This window comes from Zootermopsis nevadensis, unplaced genomic scaffold, assembly GCF_977971745.1.
Source record: "Zootermopsis nevadensis isolate Lab colony 2312 unplaced genomic scaffold, Znev_1.0 Znev_ptg000061l, whole genome shotgun sequence".
Lineage (NCBI taxonomy): Eukaryota > Metazoa > Arthropoda > Insecta > Blattodea > Termopsidae > Zootermopsis > Zootermopsis nevadensis.
Genome location: NW_028259192.1, coordinates 21,794,028 through 21,815,402, shown reverse-complemented (window position 1 = coordinate 21,815,402; position 21,375 = coordinate 21,794,028). Strand labels below are relative to the sequence as shown.

The 21,375-nt window shown below is 39.7% G+C and overlaps 1 protein-coding gene and 1 long non-coding RNA gene across 2 annotated transcripts in view; both read left to right on the top strand.

The window, feature by feature from the left end:
- LOC110830345 (neuroligin-4, X-linked) overlaps positions 1-21,375 on the top strand; it is a 279,623-nt gene that overhangs the window by 73,784 nt on the left and 184,464 nt on the right. The window lies entirely within an intron of this gene.
- Positions 1-21,375, top strand: part of LOC147871260 (uncharacterized) — a 266,158-nt gene that overhangs the window by 238,539 nt on the left and 6,244 nt on the right. The gene's annotated exons all lie outside the window — the stretch shown is intronic.

Genomic DNA, 21,375 nt, shown 5'->3' with positions numbered 1-21,375 from the left:
TACATACAGCCAGAGTAAGGTAAATTAGAATGAGTTTTAAATCTGTCATAAATTGTCCGATATTGGCCTTGACTCTTTCGTGGGAAGTTCCATTTCAAGGAATACGCTTTATACAACATGTAATTCAGTTTGAGTGCGTGCGTGCGTGCGTGCATGTGTAAGTTTAGGTGTGCTGACAAAATCTTAACGTGTTTGCGGATATTTCGTGAAAAAGGAAATTGGGATAATTCTGTAAATTTTGTGACGCAGTTAAAAGTTGTAGAATTTAAATTCTGAACGCAGATATTCCTACGTGTGACAAGAGTTTTAAACAGCGATACATGAGTCGTTACTGCACTAAAACGCCGCACATAACAAGTAGTTCCAATATTGGAGACGCTGTATAATTGCCAATCGCTAGCCTCCTACCACTGTCCTCAAGTCTGAATGTTGCTTCGCCGTGATTCGCTCTCTTGTGTTGGTACACATGGCCTGGAGATCAAAAGAGCGCTTTTGTGTTTGGGCGGGGGGGTTCTACTGTGCGGTTATAATTTGAAAAGCACTCCTGTACCATTCCCATCACTCCCCCTGCATCCAGGGCGTGATCGAATGACGGTAGTTAGTCATGGAAAAGGAATGTAACAAAACGTTTTAATAAATATGATAAAAATGTTGAGGTTAGGTTAGCAGTTGGCACTTTGAAGTCTAAAAGAGAGAGAGAGACGAGAAAGTATGGGGGAGTAGCTGTTGGCACTACTGTTTTAACGGAAGGGGTCATAGGATTTTAGTTGCGGCTGTTAAGGTCCTCAGGCAGTACCCACTCGTCCTTCTGATAGTGGTAGGTTTAGTAAAGATTGGAAATTTGGTGGGTGGGATAAAATGTGTAGTAGGGAGTATTTGAGCAGGACACTAGAGAGAGAGAGAGAGAGAGAGAGAGAGAGAGAGGAAATTGGTGGGGGAGAAGTGAGAGACACTTCGATATCTGGGGGGGGAGAAAGAGCATCTTATAGCTAGAAGGTCCCCAGGCAATGCCCGCTCGTCCTTATGTTAAGGATAAAGTAAGAGTGAAGGCGTTAGTGTGATGATTGGCATAAAAGACGGAATTTTGAAATTTTGTATTAGGGAAAGCTGAGGCTATTAATTTGGAAGTTTAATACATAATTTAGAAGTTCCTACAGAGGGGAGGGAGATAAATTTTGACGGCGTTAAGGGGTGGTAAATTTTGATTAATTTAAATCGGGAGGGCTGCGTGAGAAGCTTGCAGTGGCAACTTGGAACTTGGGAACCATCTCAGCATTAAATAACGTTTTAAGAATTCAGTCCGAACCGCAAAGAAAACGCTACACTTCACTCCAGTCGTACCAAATAGGGAAGCTGATACGGATGAAATTCGTTTAACAACCTTCATGGGTTTTAGCTAAAATAATACGAATATTATTAAGGTAGAGGTTCTTAAATATCATATAATTAATGTCAAAGGGGAGGCAACACTGCATAGAGTTCGACTTCAAAAATTATTTTAGTCCTGAAGATGAAAGCAGCATATTCCACCGAAACCTCGATAACCTCTTTTCAGACCACACGCTGTCATTAGAGTGTAATCAACATGTAACTGTGCTTACCGTAGGCTTGGATTACAATGTATGTGTGTTCCATTGCAGGTTAATTCCCTGTCAGTCACAAAATTAATGTTTCTCTCCGCACAAATATGGCCGCATACAAACCGGCACATCCACGGCATGTCCGTCCATTTCGGTAACGCTGTTGCTCGTCTCTGCTGTCCTAGCGATATACGGCGTTCAGTGTGAGGCACCTTTATCGAACTCCCAGCGGGGAACACCTATCATCCTTGCGAGCTGTCTTAAATTGAACACGGAAACGTTACTACACCCTGTTTAGAAATGTACGTAACCTCTTCTTCAATTTCCTTCTGTTTTCAATTCTGACTGGCGGTGTTTCTCACGTGTGTATAGGCGTCTCATGATTATTGTTTGTCAAAGAAATTGGTTGATATCCTTTGGACCTGAGATGCCTGCTCGCTGAAAACTATCATATTTTAAGTAAACAGACATTGTGTGTGACTGTTCGCTTCCCTCTCCATCGAAAGCCCATCCCTGATGGAATACTGCATCATAATGACGTACGCAGTCACGTGACGTCCCTGTGTATATTTCAGTAACGAAATCAGGTGTAATAATTGCATACTGGAATAATTGGATGGGAATAATGTACTGGATCTATTTGTTACTGCATGAATGGGTCCTCTGAGAAATAGTTCCTGAAAATGTAACACTCCGCTGTGTGTGTGTATGTGTGTAAGCCTACATCACGTTTAAATTTCACCCCGAAGGAGAGATCATATTTTCGTAAAACTTAGACGAATTTTGCTTCCCAGAATAACTCACTCTTCAGCGAAGTATTCTTGCTTCGAATTTGTAGTATGTTTATGATTTATGGAGTTAGTGCGAAAGTTTTGATTGAGAAGTACCGTTGTCATGGTAATGTACTTGCCAGGAGGGAGCGATACTTCAAGGTGTTTATAATTAATTAATATGGCGGACAAGCGCATGATTATAGTGTACACGTATCTTTAATTAAGAATAAGGAAACGAGGTTAAAAATATATTTTTGTATCAAGCTCCTTTGTTTATGTTCCCTGTCATATATGAATATATAAAGTAAAATACGTTCAATCCGAGAGCAGCCAAGCTTATGGTCGGAGATGTAGCCGTCCTCGGCAGAGCCGAGGGTACGATAATGCTCTGCTTGGTCAGGACTATCGCAACCTTCTTGGGGTGGTGATAGATGAGAGAGGAACGGCGGAGGGGAATGGAGGGGGGGGCAGGAGGATTCGGAGTAAAACCTTCCCCAGAACCGCTTCATCCACCACGAATGTCACTTAATTTGACGTTGAATTTAAACCGCTTCTTCGCGGTGAGAACTGAGCGCCTAGTCACCTGAGCTACGAAATTTCGATAGATTCCGAAACCGGAAAAAGACTATTTGTACGTCGTTACGTATATAATTTGATATTAAATTTTGTTGTTTTGTATATGTATTTGTCGCGTCTACCGGGAGGGACAGACGTGTCTCGTTTCCATGGAAACATGAGTCCCTTGTGTGTGTGTGTTTGTGGGCCGAGAGATGATAATTCCTGTCAGCGACACACTTAATGTACAGATTGTCTGCCAATTGTTGGTCGTATTAGTTTAGAATTATTGTTTCATGATTCATCGAAAGAACGTTTCATTTATTTAACCCCGGTACTTGTTAAACCTGCGATTAGTTTGACGTTGTAGTCGCCTGATTGTGACAGACGGATAGGGCGAACAGATTCGAGACGGATAACGAGTAGACCTAACGGAAGTGACGTCAATCCTGTTGGTTCGTGGCGTGTTTCATGTCACTGGGTAAACTGTTGTTCCGCCAGCTTACTACGTCATTCATTCCTTCGTACATCCGCGTTTACACTGCAGCTTTTTTTAAGTCACTTACTAATCCACTCACCTTCTTTATCATTTATTATCTTTCCATCGTGTATTTACTCGATTCATCTCTCGTTTTACAATCTTTTTGTACACCGTCTATCTTCAAAATTCACTCTTTACATTTCTTCCTTACTACGCCTTCCTTATCACTCAGTTCCTTCCACATTACTTATTCATTCTCTCTTACACCTGCGAACATTGTCGAATTATCTTTGATCTGTCTTCTCTCTCTCTTGATATTCCACTCATTCTCTTTTCAGTTATTCACTCTCTCCTTATATTTCATTCTAGTCCTTAACATTATCTTCTTTACTTCGTCTTTCACACTCTTTATTATTGTCTTGCTATACGTCATTTTGTATTCGCCGGGATATGAACAACAAAGATTTTTGAATCACGTATCAGCTATACACTTCTCGGGAACCTAACTTTTTCATAACCAAAATCTCCCGTCGGGAGGATTTTAAATCCGCTCAAGATATTTCGGTAGAATGGACCCTCTGCTGAGGCAGCTCGCTCATAGATTCTCGCATAATGTCTTGCTTTTTCATTCGCGCCCCCAAAGGGCTGGAACATTCTCATCTCAATCTGTCAAATACTTGTTCACGCCCAGTTGTCACTTACTCTGACACTCAGCATCACTTACGCCTAACCGTCAGCACACTCATCATCTAGCCACTCACAAAAGCTTCCAGACCCATTAGATTTGCGACACAAGTACTCCGTGACCCACCCTCCCTCCCTCCCACTGTGCTGCTCTCAGTAATTCATTAATTCGTACGTGCAATCAATCTGTCTCGTCCTTCAGTACTTTCCAAGATCAATAAGCTCATTCAAATTAGTTAAAAATATGGAGCCCAATGCCCGTATTTTTACTGAGGGGAAATTCGATAAATGCCTAGCGCCGATCACCAGTCGTTCTTAGTCATCGACGTACAGAAAGCTTCTTTACCAGGATTCAAACCCAGGACAGATTTTTTCGGGGTTGTGGCCTGTGGTCTTTGTAATCTCTCCCCCGAAACAAACAACTCTGGCCTAAGCGGTGTTCTTCCTTCGCGCTTGGATTCTAAACTAAAGAAGCCATCCTCATTGGAAGGCGGAACTCCGGGTCTTCCGTGATTTTCTGAAATCTTTCCAGGGTTGGAACTTTGACACAGGCAACGACAGTCCCCGGTCGTTTATCTTCGCTTCGCACATAATCCGTGGTACTCGTCCTAGTTAGTGTACCCCCCCTCCCCCCCCCCCACACACACACAACTGTTTGTGTAATCAATATATCTAAGCATAACGATTGATTAATCGATTACTCAAACCTACAGTTTGCACCTGCAGAACGTAATTAGTGTGATATAGTGTAAGATTGCTTTAAAATTTAAGGTATCATCGTCCCAGTTGTGTTAGATGTTCCGTACCTGCAAATGCAAGGTGATATATGACTGGTGTGTGGACTGTGTGCAGATGTTAACAATAGGGGTTGGTTATAAGCACAGTGGGGGTGTAAATAAGGGATGATGTGAATGAGGATTAGTCTGACAGCAATTGATTTGTGCAACAACGAGTTAAAATGCAATTCTCTTTATCAGGACACATTGTGTTCCACTCGTCCCAGAAATCGTGGTCTATATGAAGTGTTCATTGAGACTGCAGAGTCATTTTTGAGAAGCTAAGAGGACGTTTAAATAATCATGAAATTACCAGAATTTATGGGACACGAAGGTGTATTAACGGACCCCTATCATGAGCTGCATGAATCGAATCCACACCTTGCAACCCCCTATATCCTGACATTCATTTTAATATTATCTTCCCATATGCTCTTAGGACTCCTTCATTTGTTTCTTTCCTTTATTTTGTATGTTTTTCACGTCTTTCACATGTGTGATAAATGCCCCCCCTCCCAATTTCTTAATCCTTTGTGTGATTATTTTAATAGTGTTTGGTAGGGGTGTACATATTTTCAATTACACGAATAAAAAAATATATTTTAGAGGATTAATTGCTCAACCTCGCTACATCATTTAACGATGCTTTATAAACGGCGTAGGGTGTATAAGGGAGTGGGTGGGAGGTTAATTTTAAAAGACGGATTTGAGAATGGTGAAAAAGGGGGGTGGGTCTGTTACCGTAATTTTTCACCATTATTCAGGAGACTAAGAAAAGTCTGAAGTATGGCGAGCAGAAGATTCAGAGCTTCGTGTGATCTCTGAATTTTGCCTTGAAAGCGCAGTGGTAACTCTGTATACCACGTGCGTTAACATTCAGTGACACTGCATTTTGTCCGCAGATTGTACTTATGGGTTTTCCTTTGATTCTTAGTTTAAACAGCGATTATTTCCTTAAACAGCGTTAACCAGTTGATCTTTGTAATGGTGAAGTGAGGTGTTTTCTTCGCGGTACGGACTGAATTCTTAAATATTGTGTAGGTAAGCTCCGTCTTCAAAGGATTGACTTGCTTTTGTATGGTCTGTCATCGTCCGTCCATTTAACATTCATACGGCAGCTTCATTGTTTGATGTCTGTACTTTTATCCCCCAAAATTATAACCCATTTCCTTTGGTGTTTCTTATTATTTCATTAATAAAAATTAATTTATTTCCCAATATCTTGTTTACAGTTTTTGGTGCGTATTCTAAGCTCAGTTTTTAAACATATCCAATAAGATATTCATATGAAGCATTGTGGAACTGATGGCGGATGAATTTGGTTAATTTAGTGTTTGTGGATTCCTGCAGCACTAATGACAATAACAATTTTGCATCCAATAGGTACAAATGGAAAGGACGGATTTGTGTTAACGAATTTAAGTGCTTATCCTGGAAGTTATTTTAAGAGTTTGGCCAATACGCGGTTCTCTGATTTCGTCCTGTCGTCTTCTGCTCTTCACCGCGCGCGCTGTCAACCGAGAACTGGGATGCTGGGTTCAAAAAGGTGTCATTTGTTTCAAGTAGCTCTATATAACAGTTCGTCGCTCACAACTTGTCAGGCTTGGAACTTTCCTGCGATGACACCTCGGGAAACCTTCACAAACTCTACAAAACACTGACACGACAAGTGGACAGGAGACGGTGCCTTCAAGCACTTTTGTAAAGGAAACCCTGGCTTGTTTTTATCGTGATCCTACCACAGGCAATGAAAATCATTAATCAACCCACCATACAGATTCTTGTTTAACGTAACCTGTTTTCCTTTGTGCTGGTTGATCTGTTTTAAATTTGCTTCTAGATGTCAGCAGTAGTTTAGCTGTCAGAATTATTGTTTTTAATTTAAAGTGACAATTTCTCGTTTAATGTCGTATTATTCATTTGTTTTGAGGCGTTGTGAAACATGATACACCAACGAATGTTGAAATTATATAGGAGGGAACTAGTTTGATACTGAATTCCGCAGTTACCAAAACCTAGTATTACAATTCCATTCTCCGTATATTTTTCTTTATTTCTGATATTTTTTTGCCATTACTTATATATTTTTAAATTTAAGGTTTACATGCGTCATGTTTGTGTTTTTTGATTAAAATATATAATAAAATTCAGGTCAATACACAAAACTTTATTTAGATGTTAAAATTTAAATGTTAAAATTTAAAATTTTAAATTTGCGCCATTCATCACTACAATAATGAATATATTGAAAGACATGCATTTTAATATAAAATAGTTTTAAAAGACAACACCTGAAGATGATGTATTACATCGAAACATGTTGTGAAGTGAATGAAAGCGCTCTATTGTAACATCCTTATAGTGATGAATGGCGCAAATTTAAAATTTAAAATTTTAACATTTAAATTTTAAATTTTAACATCTAAATAAAGTTTTGTGTATTGACCTGAATTTTATTATATATTTTAATATTTTTAAAACTTTACAGAACAGGTAGCTTATCGAGAAGATGATAGTTGCTCAGAACATTCACAGTCTCCAACGAGACTTATTCCCATTACTGTCCTCACAACAACGTGTACCCTGAGCCATTTGAATCCATTCTCATAAATTTTCCAAATAGCATCTTCTATTCATGTTTTCCGACAAACGTTCTGTTTTAATTTCTCATCATATGCGTGCTATATATCTCGACCATCCGAAACTCCTTCATGTGGGTGTTATGTAACCATCAGGTAGATGACGAAAAATGTCATTACCGTACTCATGACACTTCAATAACTACTAAATAAAATTTAAATGCGTCATGTTTGTGTTTTATAATTAAAATATATAATATAATTCAGGTCTATACACAAACTTTATATTACAGATGTTAAAATTTAAAATTTGCGCTATTCATCGTTACTACGATGTTACAATACTGCGCCTTTATTTACTACATGTTTCGATGCGTAGCATCATCTTCAGGTTTTTCCTTTAAAACTACTTTATATTACAATGCAAGTTTTTCATTTATTTATCTGTTTTGTAAATTATTATAGTATGTGTTCTGTTGATCTTCTTATTTTATGTATCTTATGTTTGTTTTCCATTATTCTGTGAATAAATTAATTAACATATGAGTTATTTATTTATATGTAAATAAGTTTGGAATATTGTTGTATATTTGTATGCTACGCATCGAAACATGTAGTAAATGAAGGCGCAGTATTGTAACATCGTAGTAACGATGAATAGCGCAAATTTTAAATTTTAACATCTGTAATATAAAGTTTGTGTATAGACCTGAATTATATTATATATTTTAACTAAATAAAGTGTTAGCAACCACCAAGCGGTTTCAATTTTTCTGTTGATACGTAAGGGAAATTTTTCACTCTCCAAGACCAAATGCCACTGTTGGTCGCTTTCGTCCGTGGTTCACAACCCGTTGGTTACCAACCACTTGTTATTGCACCCTAAGGACACATCTTCCCGACCACGAGAAACCTGGCAACCAACAATAAACCCAGAGAATTGAACGCCAATCTAGAAAGAGGCATGAAGGGACTTGTCAGAACCCAACCGATGTCTATAACACTTGTCCGCTCGCCTTTGAATCTTTCAGACCATTCATAAAATTTCCTTTGCCTTCATACAGTTATTACCTTACTGAAATGTCATTTTTCCGTAGATTTCACCAGTTTTCTCACTCTTTTACCGCAAAAATTGGATGACATGTTGTTACGTGGCGAATTCTGTCAACAGAGAAGCCATATTGAACAGACCGCAGTATTGCCACTACACAAAAGACGATGAAAATAAGAAAGATCCACCTTCTATTTGATACTCAGTTAAAGTTTTGGATAGCTCAGTGATTATAGCGACCAAGTTTGTTGGTTGGACAACCAGGGTTCGGTTCCTGGTAGGGAAGGCTTTCATAATCTACAAAAATCCAGAATGGCTCTAGCGTCCACTGAAGCTCCTATTATGTGTGTACTTAGTTTTCACCTCCGGAGGTAAGGCAGTCAGAGGTGAAGGTAATCTAATAGAGGTGTGTAAGCGGAGGGAACCACAATGCATTATTAGAAATGTAATTTTATTGCTGTCAAGTAAACAAGTCTATAAAATTACATATAAGTAACATGGAAGCCAGTGTGGTATAAAAGTTAACATTGCCGATAAGACGTTAATACATTCCATCATGAGTATTGAAGAAATACTATTCTTTTATTGGTATGTTTACACGGCAACTCAAGATTATCTTCGCTAAAATGCCATAAAAGTTACTTAGTATGAATTCTAAACCTAAGGGGTCCAGGTTGTGCTTTTCACAGCAACTGCTATGTTCACGACAGGGGAAATATGTGGCGGTAAACAAGGTGAATCATTATTTGAAATAAAAGTATGAAATTATGCAGTTTTTATGAGTAACTTCTCATTATATGTAAGACTTGAGGTTCTCACAGCGGTGAGTATGAATATTTCCGTCTTCTGGGTTGTTGCGCTGTGTGGTCAGGGCCCTGATGATGGAGGCAGTATGACCTCTGAAACGTTGGTTAACATCGACCAGACTACACAGCGCAACAACCCAGAAGACGGAAATATTCATTGTCATTATATCCTCATCAAAAATATTTTCTTTCATCATACACCCCTCTTTCAATTTTTTTGTAAACTAGACACTTTGTTTATTAAAACTTTACTTTGCAATTTCGAGGATCTTTTACGAAATCTGTTTTATTTGACTTTGACTTATAATTTTCCTTACGGCAAGCATTTTTACCCTTCCACGGTAAATAAGTGTTGGTATGTTGGCTATCAACATCGTGAGTGGTGTTTTGTTTGCCCCGAGATATAACCAGCCTATCCATCATGGCGTCATGTGATGTGCCAAGCTCAGTTGCGTAAGAATATTACCAACATTTTGAGCAACGAAGGTGAAAAGGCAACCGATATCTATTGTTACCTTCAGTTCCAATTTGCGGAAGACTGCCTGTCAAGTTCTTCTGTGTTCCAGTAGTGCCAATAGTTGAAAGACAGCTGTGAAGCTGTAACAAACGCGCTGCTGGCAGCGCTCCTCGCGGCATTGAACCAACTTCCTGTTTGTGCTCACTTGTTGGTTAAGAGAAAAACAAGCATCCTAGCCTACTATTGTGAACTATTGAGAGACACGCTGAAGCCAGCAACAAGAATAAGACTTCTGTGCAAAAGGGTAATTATCCCTCTCGAAAATGGCCGTTGACAGGCAACGTTCTTGGTTGTCCAAAGGGGGGAGTGCTCCGTCATCCTCCCTACAGTCCACGTTTTTCATTGTGTAATTTTCGCCTGTTTAATGAAGAGGTCATAGAAGAAGTGTGATCTTGAACCCGCTCTTAGCCAAAATATTTTTATTTGCTGTTGAAATTCGGAAGGTACGAGAAGGGCGAAACAAATGTATTTAAAAGTAATAAGAGTACATATAAATGCGAACACTGTTTCTTGTTATGCGTAAAGCGTGCGGACATCGGGGATAAATAAATGTCCGGGTTATATCTGAACTCCCCTCGTATCTTACTTTCCGCTTTCGAAATTAAATTAACTTGTGCAGAGAGAGAGAGTGGGTGAGGGCAGATTTCGCTGTCATACATCAGGAGCACCTTGCATTTATGAAAGCAGCAGTTCGTACAAAAAAGTACCACAGTCCTTTTTCGAGGGGGAACATTTTTGCATGTCACCCCTCTACCTGGCTTGGATCATTAGTGCTTGCTTCATCCATCTATTTTATCGTATTCTCTCCCTTCTCCTTCTCTTAACAGTTCAATCCTATCTTACCGTGACGCAAAATACTCCATCACACCATTCATGCGTCCTCTCTCTATCTCTATCTCTCTCCCCTCTCTCTCTTTCCACCCCTGTATTCATCTCCCTCATACCCCTTAACGTTATACCGTCCCGCATTCATTAGTTACTGTACGGATGCTGTGTAAATGACCCCCATCAATACATTTAATCTCTAGACTTAGGAAGCTTTCATGACCCCCCCCCCACCACCCCCCGATTACCTTCTGTGACGTACAAACATGTCGAAGAGGACTCTGAGTTCCATTTCCGTCGGCACTGAATTGATTGGTTTAGAAGCAGTCGCTTGAATTTAAAGTAAATGCAAGGCCATGAAAAGTCGAATTATTGTCGCGGGACCAGTGACCCATCCAGTTGTTTGTAAAATACGGCGATGTTGTTTCTGAAACTGGGGGGCTCTGACCCCCTTTAAGTTGTTTATCAGACGTTCGTTACATTCTCTTTCTGTAGTACCCGGGGCGAAATTGTGCGTTTCCCCTACGTCACTAATTTATCTTTGCTTAATTTCGAAAGCGACGAAGCGATAACACGTAATGTCTGTTTTGTTACGTTGTACATGTACGCATTACGCCATGGATGAATAACCATAAGGCCCAACATTTTAACAGCATTACCATGGCACACAATTTCATAAATATTACCCCTTAAGGTCCAAAACCTCTTTAACATGCGACCGCCAACCTGCTGTCCCTTTCCTGTTATTATATGTGGATGATGTATGGATCTGGTGATATCAGAGGCCTTCAAACATGTGAGTTACAGTAATTCTGGAGTCGTAAATCATCATCTTCGAACTCGGTAACTCAAGAATACGAAGCAGTATCGCTGTCCACGAAAAATACAGAATTAATTGCTGGTTGAATGAGGTCAGATGTAATCTCATGTTGAGGCAGCCCCCAAATTTCAGGATACTATCCTTATATTCGCCGGTAGTGACTGAAGAAAATGAAGGAGAAAACGTAATTTTAGTCCATGTTCAAACACAGATTCGAAATGGGTAACTATTGGATGTGAGTCTGGGCTGTGTGATTGCCCGGAAAGAAAAGTTTTCGATCTCACAAAGACAAAACGAATTTCTGTAGCTGCCATTTGTTGACTTTAGTGAAACCAAACACCTGCTCCTTTGATGTTTCTGCATAATGGAAGATGCTCAGATCCCAAAAGGCCTGGAGATGGAGTTACAAGACACGCGGACTTTATTACGCTTTCAGGATGCGATCAGACACTTGAGCGTTGAGCGTCCAAATCAGGTCCTAATACTGGTCAACGTCTGTTATCCGAACTGTTCTACATTACCTTGTTCGGGTGTGGTAACTGGCCGCGCAGACAGATGGCATTTCATACGTGGCATCTACGCCAACAAATTTCATGAAAATGTAATTATAACGTAAAATAAAGTAAAAACAAATGCAGTTTTTATTAATTTTTACGAAGTAATCACGCAGTTCCTAGAAATATGGTATTTGTCTGTGTAATCGCTTGAAAATTGAAGTTTTGGGTCTGTATACGAATGTTAAGCCACGGTGGTCTAGAACGCTGGCCTTGTAATCCTGGGGTCCCGGGTTCGATTCCCGGCGGTGCCCGAATTTATAACTTGTGTTGGGCAAGGCCGTGGTCTAGGCAACACGGAGTTTTCCTCCGGGGGCTTCCCCGGTTTCTCCGTGGCATCCCAACAATTACTCCATACTTCATACACACAGAGGAAGGCAATGGCAAACCACTTCTGGATCATCTGCCAAGAACGTATATGAACAGGTCCCAGTCCGAGAAAAGGATGGAAGGATCCTGTTCATATGGACCTGTCGTCAGACAGAACACTAAATAATAATAAGATGAGGTGGTCTATCGGTTAGAACGCTGGCCTTGTAATCCTGGGGTCTCGGGTCCGAATTTATAACTTGTGTTGGGTAATGCCGTGGTCTAGGCAACACGGCGTTTTCCTCCGGGGGCTTCCCCGGTTTCTCCCTGGCATCCCAACAATTACTCCATTCACACACAGAAGAAGGCAATGGCAAACCACTTCTGGATCATCTGCCAAGAACGTATATGAACAGGTCTCAGTCCGAGAAAAGGATGGAAGGATCCTGTTCATATGGACCTGTCGGCAGACAGAACACTAAATAAATAATAATAATATACGAATGTTATATGCATTTATGCACATCTCTAAAAACGTGTTAACATTTTAACGTAGTGGATGAATGTTAATTTTTCAAGGTGTGTGTCTTCCGGCGTCTGAAAAAAGTGATCTGGGTGTATCTGGAACATGTTTAGTCTCAACACGCGGATTTCTGAAAGAGGTTGCAGAAATGTTGTCAGCTTGTTGAATCATTTAACGGAACACAGAAAGAGCTCGAAATCGCAACCCCAAATTGATTACCTCCCTTAACTGTTCTTGTATAAGTCGGTTTTGTAACAGGAGTATTTGTCCACTTGTTGTAGCAACGCGTAATTCACGGTTCAATAATCGATTTCCCGATATGTGATAAATTTTTAACGAGTTTGGAATGAGGTGGATGGAATGAGGCACGCAGTTACCGACCTGTAATTCATCGCCGAATCCTTTAACTGAATTCGCGTTCACTGTCTTGGAGCTTTAGTGATAAAAAATTCATCCATGTTCTTCACTACCCCAACTTTTATAAATCGAACTAGCGTGAATTTTCATTCGGACTGTACCTTTACGCTGTTAACGTGATATATGTGTCGACTGTTCTCAGCTTTTATTTTGAAAACAAGCCTCTGTTATGATCAGACGTATAATTCTTTTACAACTTTATCAGCTCGTACAGTATTTGTACCATCCTCGTTTGGCGCCGGATAGTGGTGGCATACGGACAGCTCGTTTTATGAACATGGGTGGTAATTTGCAGAAGTGATCGCCCCAGTCCCTCTGTCTCTCCGCATCTGTTATGCCTGTCCTACAACCTGTCAGACCACGTTTCGTTCGTCTGGAATATGTGTACATATGCCTCGTCATTCTTTTTCTACGAAGTAACAGATAGTGTTTGAAAAATTGATTCCGCATTCTCTCTCCATTTCGATATTTCTCATAATATTAAATCCTTTAACTCAATTCTTACTTCTGTCTTACGTGCTAATAGTCTACGGAACATCATGTAGACTAATTGATTTTATAAGCCTTACCACCACGTGGCAACTCTGTTAAAAATAATATGAAAGGTCTCACTCTGTTGTTTCGCATCCATAATTTAATTGTTACTAACAATAATTGTTTCTCGCAGTGTATTTTATGTGTTAGTAAGAGATTGACATTTTATTTTAGAAATTGTTCTGTTTATGAAGTTAATTGTAGATAATTGTCTCTAAAAAGCAACATATTATTGAATGCGAAATCTTTATTTCTGTACGCGTTATTTGTAATCATCTAGAGCAGTGGTATTCAACCTGGGGCACGCGAAGACATGTTAGTGGGTACGTGAAATTTAAAAAAAATATTATTTTATGATATACACTGAATAATCAGTAATGTAATTTATTTAATTTATTTCAGATGTAGATTATATACTATGTATAACTTGAATTATACACCAACGACTTTGGGGGTACAAATTTGAAGAGAAATTACATCTGGGGGTACGCGATGACATCTTAGGGGGTACGTGAAATTTAAAAAAAAAATATTATTTTATGATATACACTGAATAATCAGTAATGTAATTTATTTAATTTATTTCAGATGTAGATTATATACTATGTATAACTTGAATTATACACCAACGACTTTGGGGGTACAAATTTGAAGAGAAATTACATCTGGGGGTACGCGATGACATCTTAGGGGGTACGTGAAATTTAAAAAAAAATATTATTTTATGATATACACTGAATAATCAGTAATGTAATTTATTTAATTTATTTCAGATGTAGATTATATTCTATGTATAACTTGAATTATACACCAACGACTTTGGGGGTACAAATTTGAAGAGAAATTACATCTGGGGGTACGCGATGACATCTTAGGGGGTACGTGAAATTTAAAAAAAAATATTATTTTATGATATACACTGAATAATCAGTAATGTAATTTATTTAATTTATTTCAGATGTAGATTATATACTATGTATAACTTGAATTATACACCAACAACTTTGGAGGTACAAATTTGAAGAGAAATTATATCTGGGGCTACACGAACAAAAAAGGTAGAATATCACTGATCTAGCTAATATCACAGTCTTGTTCACTGGTTCTCGGTTTCTTCACACCTTTGATCTGTTTACTTCCAAATTCGTAGATTTGTTTTACCAGATTTATCTGTATTCCTCTTTTCTAATAATGTACAGTTCAGATTATTTGGCGTGACCGCTGTAAACACAACGCGGGATTTGTACGAGACCATTTATAGTGGGAAGGAATTTAAAGGGGCCTGTGAGTTAGATACAACGTAGCAACTTAACTAACCCACTGCACCTGGAATTTGAACTCTCATTATTCTCCCCTCACTTCCCCTCACGCAAAGCTCAGCGGCCACGTCTAAAAAATTCAACTGTACGCGCATATTCAGAACTGCTAGTGAACGAAAGGGGGCATGAATTTTCATGTGCGCTTTTGGAAAGTATTTAAATTAAAATCCGCTCAGTGCTGTGAAATCGTAGCATCTCTTTGGGAGTTCTCGTTCTTCAACTTGTGGCATGGGAGCGGATGAACTGACGGACGGACGGACGTACGAGGTGTGCGACATGAGTGTACAGATAGATGGCGATTTAATTTTGAAACCTGTCAAGTCCTGAAAGAATTGAGCCGTAAAAAATAGGAATAGAGTTCTAGAGAGAAGAAAAAAGAAAAGGTTACAAGTTGGTACGTGGAATCTAGGGGTGTCCCTACGAGCAAGCTCTTACAGCTGTGCTCACATCTGACCGGTTTTGTTCCCCTGTGGATCGTTGGTGGCGTTATAAGAGAAGGCGTCTGCTTGATGCCTGCCTGGAGGTGACGGGAAAATTCAATTTCAAAGTTCGTATGTACGTGACTGGGTGCTCCATAATTTTATTCACATCAGCTTTGAAACATTTTTTTTGGAAATTTCTGATACAATAAAGTTGCTTAGTATCAGACGTTTTGTTTACATTTTAAACTTTCATTTTGTCTTATAGTCCACATAGTGTCTTCATTTTTATCCCTGAAGATGGAAGCAGTATTGTCCTCCGAAACTCTTATACCTACATTTCCACAAGGCGTTACAAAACTGAAGACCTCCACGAGATCCTGAAATCACTTATTATTGAATTTTATTGCTACAGACAAAACATTCTACTACATCTTTCTTAGACCATTGCGTTGCTGCTTGCCATATGAAGAACAAATTACGGGGCAGGGTGTTGTGCCGACAGCGAGCCTCTGCTCTGGTGTCTTCAGCATAGCTGGAAGGAGTTTGTTTACAAGAGGAATGATATGCATCAAGGTTAGGTTTTCGTTTTATCTTAACTGCAAGATTATTCGTCTATAAGGAGTGTTGCTTGTCTGCCCAGCTGTGTTTCCGTCGCTCCTTCCTGTTTGTGGTTAAAATCGTTGCCTAGGAAACAAATCTGCAATCGACGCCTGAAATCTAACACTCCTCCTAGAAATGTCATAAACTCCCCTGTACTCATTATGTGTACACAACGTTCATGGTATTTCTCTGAAGTTTCATCCCTAGTGAGTGTACAGTCAGAAAATTTTAGTTAGTGCTGTAAGGCAGTCTACAGTTACAGGGGCCACTTGTTTGTTGTAGGATTTGAGGTTTTAACTGCGGTGAATCCGAAGATGGCCTGATGATGGAGGCAGCAAAGACCTCCGAAACGTTGGTCGTATTCGAGTGGTTACACACCTGTTCGTATTCGGATTGTTTTGGGGTGGACATCTTGGATCTAAGACCGAGTGTCCTATTTGAGATTTTAGTTCTTATCTGTACCCTATCGTTTCTTACGTACATAATATTGAAATTGTGTATGTTTGCTTATAGCTCGAGAACGGATGTACCAAATTGCATCAAACTTGGCATGCAGGAAGGCATTTTAGAAAGGTCAAGACTCTTGAAAATTATCCTGAATTCGAAACCCAGTGAGGGCTGTGTATGTAGCTCAGAAACTAAGAATGATGGGAGAACGCTGAAAAGTTCGAATTTTTGTTTGGATGGATGGCATTACAGGAACAAACATAACAAACCCAAAATCCGTCCAGGTTTCGACTCCTGGTGAAGATGTTGAATTCAGGGTTAATTTATCCTCTGATAAACGGGCTCTTTCCTATGGTGTTCAAAGAATAAAGATTGATATGGAATTCAAACATTCATCGTATTTCCCAACAGTAATACTACGAACATTCTGCTAATCTATAATAAACTTGTATGCTAACCAGTAGACTGGCTAATGCAGGTCCATGGATAATGATGCGGGATTAGTACTCTATTATAACAACGAGAGAATCCAGACTGATGGATAGTTGACTCTGTAGTAGATACACGAATGTTCGCTGCGTCCTTAGGCTAGTTAAATCCGTTTCACGTGCTCAAAGCCTGTTCACTTAAAATAAGTTTCTAATCTCCCAAAATCTCACTACAGCTTGCTTGTCCTAGCTGGAGTTCTGTAAGTGAACGTACACACAAGAAAACATTGCCTTCCAGTAGCAATTAGAATAACTATTCTAGAGCATCGTAGAGTGGCTCTAGCTAGATTGCTCTAGAAGGTGCATATTCCTGTGCGTACATCTAAGTAGAGCATCGCAGATCGTGTCTTGTATGTGGTACAGAGCTCTTCATTTATAACCTACTCAATTTGACTAGCTTTAACGTCTAATATGCCCAAATAGTTTACTTGCTACGTCATCTTCTTTTAATAAGATTTCTTGCCTCTTTCTTTACGGAATTTTTGTGACATTGTATAAATTGTTGTCTTCAGAATCATCCTTATGCCATTACTGACATTATTATTACGTTCACTCTTCGCATTCAGGAGAACTCTCGCTAAAATTTTGGCTCATAACCCAAGATACTGTGAATTTTCTCAGTCCCCTAAGTAAATGTTGGGATAGAACATGAAATTATACCACGGACGTTTTCTTCAACATAGTTTACATTTCATTCTATATTAATCCTATTTGACTAAACCTAACCTTACCTAAGCTAACCTAACCCAACCTAACTCAAAACAATGCAACCTAACCCAATGCAAAATATCCTGACGTAACCTAACCTAACCGACAATCGTAGAATCAAACACACAATTGGTTGAGGAATTCTGAGAACCTTCCCAGGACTTCTCCGGCACTTCTCCAGGAATTTCCGGCTCTTCTCCATTAGTAAGGATGTTTCTAATAACCTCTCCAGGACTTCTCCGGCGCTGCTGTAGGACATAAAAATTTCTCCAGGGCTCTTCCAGGTCTTCTCCAGCACTTCTCCAGGACTTCTGCATGTCTAAGAAACCTCCGTGTAAACCCACCTGGACATCTCCGTCACTACACTAGGACTTGTCAAATATGTCTCCATGATTTTCCAGGATATCCTCCCGACCACCCGATGAACACGCTGGAATTTGTCCAGGGCACAAGACAACCCATCGTGAAACAACAAAATCTATCTAACCTAACCTGAACAACCTAACCTAACTAAACCTAATTTAACCAAACCTACCCCAACGTAACCCCCAAGCAACGAAACCTAACCTAACCTAACCACATCAACGATTAAATAAACCACAAATAAATGATTGTTTCGGGGTTGATGTGGATACAATAATGGATCTTCTGGTGAGCGACTATTAGCTTCTCTGCCCAATGGAAGCTGCTTATGGAGATGGCTTTGGTGTTCGATTTCAACGAAGAGACGCGGTTAAGCGGATACCGGATGATCGTTATCTGCTGGGACAACGGACATCGCCTCTTGTCGAGCTCACCGCTTGTTACACCGTCGCCATGATCGATTGCTCTGGCCAACAACAACCTGTCCGACACCGTCCGCCATTTGAATTACGGGCAGGGCTGCCACACTAATTCGTCAGCATTCTAATGGTCACCTTCACTCCTACACGCGGTTAGCTTCCAACGTAAATCTCGAAACGTAGTGATGTGCTTTTAGTCGCTAAGGATTAGGTGTGTCGGCCATTATTTCGTATTATCTTATTTTTGTGGTTACTATGGGATGATACTTTGTGTTCGTAGAACTGCGACCGCTAACGAGCCCTTTGTCCAACCCCCAGATTCTAAATGAGTGAACATGGAGCAGTGGCGGAATGATACTTTCAGGGGAAAACCGAAGGACTTTGGAGAAAAATCTATTTGTCCACCATAAATCCCATATGGACTTAAACTGGATGTGAGCACGGGTCCCCAGGGAAGGAAGTGGGCGCCTACCCGCCTGAGCTATATTTTACATATCTTTATTTATGTGATATGTGTACATTAAAAGTGGCTAAAATAAGGTACGATTTTAGGTTTTCACATCGACGTTTACGACTAAAATGAGCTGCATATTGTGATCAAAAGAGAAGAGAAAATTATATCAGGATTGAATTATTTTACCAGCGACAAAGTTTGTGTACTTGGTGAGATTTGAGGTTTCTGCGTCTGGGAGAAGTTTACCGACGTTTCAGAGGATCGTACTACCTCTTTTGTCATGTGATGACCCTGATGATGGAGGTAGTTAACTCCTCCAAACACGTCCGTATTTAGCAGATTACACGGCGGTACATGTCAGAAGAGAACCATGTTTGTATAATGTATTCGCCTTGGTGTGAGAGGATAGTCAAATGAGTTCTTCTCTGAAGGTTTTAAGTTTGCCAATAAATTACGTCAGGTCTGTAGGCATGTCGGAAGTGTTTCGTTAAGATGCAATGCAGAAAAGTGCTTCGCCATAAAAGCCTTTGGCCAAGTGGATAGAAACCGCGAAACTTTGATAGTGTCTGAACTTTTTTGAGTGACCCAGTGTGGTCATGTTGTAGAATAGCTCCACTGCCTTGGCATTTCTACCAACAGTAAGAAACTTAAATCGTTTCATTCTCAAACTTTGTAAAACCACGCGTGATACTTTTGTGTGGCTTCTGCGGGAAAGTTTTGCAAGCTCACTCGTGCAATTCTACTGGATGACAGGGGATTTCAAGACTGAAGGCCTCTCACGCTGAAAAATCTTATTCCTGAAATGGGGTGTCAGCGCTCATTGTGGTGCTTAATACATTATTTTATTTGACATTTCAGTTTTTGGAAAAGTGTTGTGTCCCGGGAGAGACGCTCGTTTACAGGCCGGTGATTTCTGAGCATGCGCACGAAAATTTGAAAATTTACAAATTTACACGACAAGTCCATTGAACAGATAATTTATGTACCGTCCACTTAATTTACTTTGGTGTGTAACAGAATTGGAAGGGCTGCGAGGCTAGGAGGTTAGGATGACGTGTTCTCTACTCACTACTAAAGCAATCATCAATAATATTTCTCCGTTGTACGCGGTGGTATTCGCTCCATTATTAAATGGAGCGAACACCACCGCCTGAAATGTTACAGAAGAAAATCTGTAGCGAACTGAAAAAAAATTATTTTTATGGAGTAAAGACACCAAGAAAACTGAATAGAAATGTAGCGTTTTACAAATTCGTTGCAGTTGGATGAAATTAAAAGCTTCTTTTAGGATCTGGAGATGAATGTAGCAGTGAGATACATTCTAGTGATGACCATGGTTTACACTGGTATACTGGTGCTCTTGCACAGTAATTTCATGGTAAAATTTAGAAGTTTCGAGATGTAACATCTACATTAATGTTATCCTCATCTCTACACCCAGTTCTCTGTTTTAGACAAGTTGATTCTGACGAGAAACGAATAATTTAAGTTTGTTCTTTATCAAACGAAGGGAAAATTCTGATTTAAATTATATTTAAGAATTCAGTCCGTACCGCGAAGAAAACACAACTCTTCACCATTACATAGATCAACTGGTTTAACGTTGTTTAAGGAAATAATCGCTGTTTACACTGAGAACAACAGGAAAACCCACATGTACACACGGCGAGGTAATGAAGTTAGTGAATGTTAAAGCATTACAGTACAGTAAATACCATGTGGTTTAAAAGGTTAAGCGGAAGGCAGGCATTCTTTGAAAGCCGCTCTCTTTTCAAAGCGAATAACTAATGCGATGTTTTGGAAACATCACAGCGTTTTAACAGAGTGTGAGCTCTGTAGAAGCATTTGAGTGACATGTTCTGGTTTGGCGAGGAGGCACAGAAAAGAAGTCGGTGGGTTAGGGTAGGGTGGGGTGGGGGGTGAGACGGCTGCTGGAATGTTCCTCATCAGCTGCAAACTTTCAAACAACTCGGAACAATGCCATTTAATTAGATGAGAATCTGCTGCATTTAGAGTTCTGCTTCTAAACTGTGGTTTTCTAAGCACTGGGAGTTCGGAAATAAATGTATCACACTTTAACTTGTTGAGTTTTCATTCTTTCTTTTTCTTTCTTTCTTATTCCCCTTTCCTCTTCTTCATTTTTCTCTTCTAACTCTTCATTTTCATCGTTCGTCCTTCTTTCAGTTTGTTTTTCCTTCGTGTTTTCTTGTGGAGACGTAACTTTGGTAGAACCAGAAAATGATTACTTGTGGTAAAATGGAGTTATTATTGTCTGACCTATTTTAAGGAACTATTTTCGCGGAAAGACTGAGAAATACTCAGACAGCATAGAGCATAGCTGGTTTCCCGCGCCCGGTATACGCAATCGAAT